Source organism: Etheostoma spectabile, chromosome 5, assembly GCF_008692095.1.
Source record: "Etheostoma spectabile isolate EspeVRDwgs_2016 chromosome 5, UIUC_Espe_1.0, whole genome shotgun sequence".
Classification (NCBI taxonomy): domain Eukaryota; kingdom Metazoa; phylum Chordata; class Actinopteri; order Perciformes; family Percidae; genus Etheostoma; species Etheostoma spectabile.
In genome coordinates this window covers 14169104-14175574 of record NC_045737.1, presented here as the reverse complement: position 1 = coordinate 14175574, position 6471 = coordinate 14169104, and the positions used below count along the sequence as shown (strand labels likewise).

At 40.7% G+C, this 6471-nt stretch overlaps 1 long non-coding RNA gene across 3 annotated transcripts in view; it reads left to right on the top strand.

The window, feature by feature from the left end:
* Window positions 1–5688, top strand: part of LOC116688840 (uncharacterized) — a 78599-nt gene extending 72911 nt beyond the window's left edge. For 2 of the 3 annotated variants that reach the window (XR_004331867.1, XR_004331869.1), the window contains one exon: window positions 5148–5688. This is a non-coding gene — a long non-coding RNA (uncharacterized LOC116688840). Of the gene's footprint in view, window positions 1–2200; window positions 2372–5147 lie in introns of those variants that run through there. The other variant, XR_004331868.1, reaches the window with a different exon arrangement.
* Window positions 5689–6471: the final 783 nt, after the last annotated feature.

Sequence of the window (6471 nt, the reverse complement as noted above, 5' to 3'; positions counted from 1 at the left end):
GGCTGAAAAAAAAAGTATTCAATGTAAGTAATTTCTATGACTCATGTTTGAAAACATGTTTACGTTCGTCATGAGGTTAAAAAACAGCATAGTTCATTAGAAAGAATTCTGGTATTCAATTCAAGACTACAGCATGTCCTCAGAGTCAGGTCATTAAAAATACTAAACTCTGTACAGGGTTTTTTTATATATATATTATTCATAGCCCTATTTATAGAATATTTTATATCTAACATTGTCTGTGGAGAAAATGAAGATGGGACTTTAAAGTTGCGTAATCTGGACATCCAAAATACCTGCTTTACTCTATTTAAATCAGGTAAACCGAGGCTGTCTACTTCAAACGCTGTATGACTATAGTGATTATTTTAGAGAGGATAGCCAATTCCTACTTAGTTTAGCTATGATGCATAATTAGAATCTACAAAAACTGTCTAATTAAAACCAAAAATAAATTTCTTATACCAAATCAGTGTACACGTTGTCATTGGTATATACATAGAGACATTCAAATCTAAAAATAGGGCTTCTATAACTTCTCATTTGGAAAGTCTTGCTCTCCCTCATTGTCTAATTGTTCTCTTTGAAAGAGCAAAAGCAAATTTCAAGGTAGAACAACTGAAGCGTGTTTTTCTGCATCCCAGCCACATGCCACTTAGCATGATCAGCACTTCCACCGCCAGCTGCAGGCTGGACGACAAACAGGGCGAGTGTGTCACACCGAATAAAAACCAAAGCAAGCGTGAGCATTGCACTCTTCACTTATTGGCCACTCGTAGTGTTGGTGATCTGTAAGAAGAAGCTCGTTGTGCTGTTTCAGTTCATCAAAAATCACTGTGGATAGAAGCAGCTGAATGCCTAAAGAGCCAAAATGCTTCTGTTCAGCTGAGAGAGGGGGAAAAAAACCAAGACGCCTAGCCACTGTGCACACAGTAGCAATTTATAAATGATTAACAAGTGGAGAAAGAGTGGAGCCCATTTTACATCCTGGGATGTGTCCTGCGTATGTTTGGAGACCCAAGGAACCAAAGGGAAAATTCAAGAGTTCCAACAGATGGTTTAGCAGTGCTACATGTAACATTTTAATATCGGCAAAATGTTGAGAAGACAATGGCTGAATCTCATCACACTTATTTGATAGCTACTCGATTCCTCGGTCCTCAGCGGAGGAGCTAGCATCAAGGAGGGATCATCGAGGAGCTATAGCAGAGGATACACAAGAGCAGTCTTCCCGGAAGCTGTGTAGCTGAAAGAGTTGCTAACTCTTCCCATACAGCTGACAAATTAATATGACGCTTCAGAGGAAAGGACCTCTCATCCGGCTAAAAACACATTTCCTCGTTTCCTCTCTCCTCCCATGATTTCCTTGTGTCGCTCCTGTGCCTCCTCGGTGGGAGGGATTAAGACGTAAGGAATGGAGGCAAGTGGAGGACTCGAGGAGGCAATTTAAGCGACGTGTGATGCAGTTCATGTCCTTCTGTAGTGCACTCCATTCTGCATTTTATAATGTGTTTGAAATATATATATGTGAAGAGAAATATTTGCAAGATCCTAATATGGTGCAAAACGGTTGGAGAGCAAAGGTTTTGCAAAATGTGCATGGGTGTATTCTGGGTTGGTTCTTCCAATACATCTGTGTAAGTTGTGTCTTGTTAGCCACCAACACATTCAAGAATCCTTTTAAGTTTGATTTAGAGTTGTGAAAGTATTTAAAGCAGAGATGCTTTGTGTGGTCACTGGTTCCAGGTGTTGTTGGTCAGCAGTTAGTCTGGCTTAACGGATGTACGTTGCTAAGACACAGCCTAACATATGGCGCGTAATGTCCCTCCCCTTCCGCTATCTCAGCTATCTGTTTTGCAAGGGAACCGTCACAGCCTCCGGGGCTTAGCGCCGCTGAAGGCAGTTTTGATTGGTTTAAAAAGAAACCCAAACAAGCCAGAGTTTTTTTCCCCCTATCCCAGAAAAGATAGGTGGTGTGCCAGATCATACTCCAGCGCTGACAAAGCGTTGTGGAGATGGGGAGGTCTGTCAATGTGAGACTAGTCAGCAATATATCTCCATTAATAAGCTAACTGTCCAAATTCCCAAATAATGCCCAGGGTCTTCATTTACTTTGCTACAGAGAAGCAGCTCTTTATGTGGCGGAAGATCTATTTGTGGCATGATTATATTTCAAAATGTCCTGTTTTTTTCTTGGTAGCAGACCCGTTGAGCTTGATCAGGGATGTTGCGCTCGCATCCAAAAGTTTCCAGAAGAGCAGATGAAGAAAGAAGTCAGGAGGCTGGATCAGCTGGCCTGTGATCTCCTGTGTGAGCCAAGCTGTTTGATTGGCTAGAGGGCTGAAAGGCCATCTTGTCTCTCTGGCAGGCAAGTGGCTCAAGCAGTGTGGTTGAGAAGGTGTGTGTGTGTGTGTGTGTGTGTGTGTGTGTGTGTGTGTGTTTTACGTGTGTGTGTGATGTGTGTGAGCGTGTGTTGTGTGTGTGTGAGCGTGTGTGTTCGTGGTGCGTGTGCGTGTGTGTGTGTTGTGTGTGTGTGGGTTGCGCGCTCGCTCCTCTTCTTGTTTTAAAACATCATGTAGTCACACTTTAGAGATTTAGTCTATATTTTTTTATGTAGCTTTAAGATTACCTTCACTGGAACTGAAACATCTAAAGGGAGTATTTTGAATGTAGCCCATTCCCCTTTACTCCATATTAGAATTGACAACAAAATGTAAAATTGCATCAGATAAATGTTATCTAGTGCGTATATCTATCTCATGTAGGGGTAAAAAAAAAAAAAATCTTAATTTGTCTATACATCTCCTAACCACACATGAAGATGTGTTTGTTTGTAGACGGCGAACGATTTGCAGCTCATGGTGTATTATTGTGCAGCAAACACATTTTCAAACCTCAGATGGTGAAGCTGAGCCTGTAAATGGGCGGGTCAGAGCGTAGGAGAAGGCCAGTCTTGGCTCTGCTCTGGGCTGTAGCAAAAACACAGTACAAGCTGAAATGTTGAACCAAGGTCCTTTGTGTTATTGCTGACGTTATGTTTCATTCCCTAATTCCCCCCCGGCGTGCACTCTTTGATGATCGTACAGCACATGCAGGCACTGAGTGGGCGTAGTGGAGTAGGACAGATAATGACCAGTACTTGTATCGTAATAGCCGCTAACACCAGAACAGCGCTTTGACACCCCCCCCCCCACTTCAGCTTCCGTGTCCTCATCTTAAAGGACATTGCAGTCTTTCCCCAAGTCATTTTATAGTGCATGTGGATTATAGTTTAACTTTTTAAGACTTTTATTGTGGAGCTGTGGAATTTCTCTGTGGAATAAGGAAGCCTAACAAAAAAGATAATCTTTTGTCATGCTAAATATTGAACACACCACAAAGATGACAGGCTGATGGCCATGGACAAATCCAGTGTCCATGTGAGAGGAAATATCTAGTCAGTAACCTGTATTCACAATCTAAAAAACGTCATGGAAAGACATTGACAACTAGCAAACCTACTGTGCATTTTTTTGCGATTTTTCATAATTTAATGTGATTCTAGAAGTATTCAGATTTGATAGTATAGAATTTTGCGATTTTCTTATCCTTATGTAATAAAAACAAAAGTTGAATAATACACTTTTAGAGACAGTAATTCATGAGGCATTTCAAAAAACTAAATGTTTTCTAAAAATAATGCACATCACATGTCAGTCAGTCTGATATATATTTATTTGTAAAGAAGACCGTAACGGGGATTATCTGAATTTTCTGTTCAGTCTGTTTTGCTGGAAACTGATATCATGTAGTCACAGTAGGCGGTACCGTATGAAGAGAAAATAATTAGGTGAATCATTGGTAAAAAAAATTATTAAAAAATATTGATTCTGGGGAAAATAATCAAAAATCATCGCAATTAACATCACAATACATACGGAAATCAATTTGTTTTCCCACACCTACTGGGAATCTGCCAACTCATGGCCTTTTGCTTGTGGAAGAAAAGAAAAAACAAAAGTGAAATATAAGAAGAAACTGAACTAAATAAGTAGAATCACTGATTTGCTTCAGACTCAATTAAAGCCAATCAGATAGCTCTCTTACACCAACTTTTTCTGCCTTTAACTTATCATCCTCAGTTTGCCAAACAGTTGACAAAAATTACAAATTTAAGTTGTTTTAGGTTACTGATGGTAATTGTACAGTGGGTTTTTGGAGTTTTTTATCTGAAAACAGCTGCCTGCTGCAGCCAAAAACAGCACTAAGACAGTGATGAGAGTGAACCCAAACAGTAAAGCTGTGGGTCAGACAGCTAAGCAATGAGTTGAAACTCCCGATAAAGCTCTGTAAAGCTGAGAGGAGCTGCAGCTTTAGGTGATAATTCTCTGTAGGTTCATCACTACGAGCAACCTCTTTCAGATTGTCGCAATGTTTTTTTTAAAGATTATTCTTTGGGTATTTTCAGCCTCTATCATTGACAGGACAACTGAAAACATGAAAGAGGAGAGAGAGGGAGGAATGACATGCCGCACATGGCCACAGGTCGGAGTTGAATTGCGTCGAGGAGTAAACCTCTAAATATGGGTGCCCGCTCTACCAACCACTCTATTTGCTCGAATTGGCCAAACTTAATGTCAGCTGTTTCAGAGTTCATGTGTAATTCAATTCATTAAATGTCAAATATGAGTCTGTTTAAAGTAACCTTTGAACCCTAATGGATGAACTTGACACTCATCCATTTCACACATTCTTGTGAAGCAGATCATCTTGAACTCTAATCAATGCATTTGTCTACATCACATAACCGATCACATAACAGCTTTTCTTTTAGCCACATACTATAATTGCGACATATCTTTTTTCTCCTGGCCAGTGTAATAAAACGTTTAGGACCCAGACATTTGACACATTAACATAAACACGTGCACATTGTGTTGCAATCAAACACACACAACAACATTTACCACAGATGACTTCAGTCCAAACCATTGCTAGTTAATAACAATTGAACTGTAGATTTAATCTCGTGTGTGTGTGTGTGTGTGTGTGTGTGTGTGTGTGTGTGTGTGTGTGTGTGTGTGTGTGGTGTGTGTGTGTGTGTGTGTGTGTGTGTGTGTGTGTGTGTGTGTGTGTGTGTGTGTGTGTGTGGGTATGACATCATCCAGTGAGGTGCTTCTTTGCTGTGACACCCATGGCCTTTGGAGCCCAGAACCCCCCCTGTGGAGACCAGAGAGACGTGTACCCTTGATCACTGTGTCCCCTGGAGACTGTCACACACACACATTTAAATTACTACGCTTGTGGGGACTTCACAAACTACATTCAACACCCCCACCCCCCCACCCCAATCTTGACCTTAACCTGTTACTAATAATAACAAAAATGCTACTATAAACCCTAAAATCAACCAACTAACGGAGTTCCCTCACCTTTCCATACTTGTAAGGACACCTTCTTACCATCTGTTTGTTTGTAGTCACATCTTCAGTCATACTGTGAAGCAGAGATTGGATATTTATGTTAAAATAACTGCATTATCTAATTCAGTTATATTAATTAATATGATAATTATCACAGAGCTGTATTTGCAATTACCATAATAACTGAAGATGAACAGGGTTTGTTAGTGGACACAAAAAAGAGACAATGACAATGAAAGAAACTGCACATGTAATGTGTCAGGTTCAATATCCTTACATTTTTTTCATGTACAGATGGAGAAAAACATGTTTCAAATAATTCATCATTCATTAAAATATATTTCAGTGATATTTGTGGATTTTATTTCAGTAATTATCGAGATTATCTTTTTAGCCAAGATGATTCAACTGTAAATATTGAGACAGATTAGATAATTATCCCTTTGGACATTTTGTCATTGCAGCAGTAAACATTTGAAAGATTCTACAGGCAAAGCAATGAAATAGAATTAAAACATATTTACAATATCAACAAGTTGTGTTTTGTAGTCATGGGTTGTCGGGCTATACTCTTTATGTCACTTCCTGTACATTGCATCCAGCACTGAGGTTTGTACATATGGAAGGATATATAAAGAGGCAGCGTCTAGCTTTACATGATGAAGATGATTTCACAGCCCTCAAATCAATTAGGAGCCAGAAGACAATATGGACGTCGGCTGGCCAGCGGCCGCGGCCTCCCACTGGGGAAATCTTTGTCTTTTCTTTCTAAGCACGACTTCCAAGGACGGGTGTAATGTCTCGCGAGTGGAGGGGCGGAGGGTGGGGGGGTACTGGAGTGGTGGCGGCAGGGAGCAGCGCTCTCCAGAGCAGCCGGTGTCTCTCGTGTGACAGGTGATAAAGTTTGAAATGCCAACCCAGTGCACTCCAGGCGCAGGTGTGGAGAATATGTCCAGGAATAGCCAAACCCTCTGTTCACAAGTCTCTTGACACCGCTGCGACAAATATTGCCCCCGCTGAACAACCGCCGGACTGGAGACAATGATACGTGTCACCTTGGCTTCTGTTG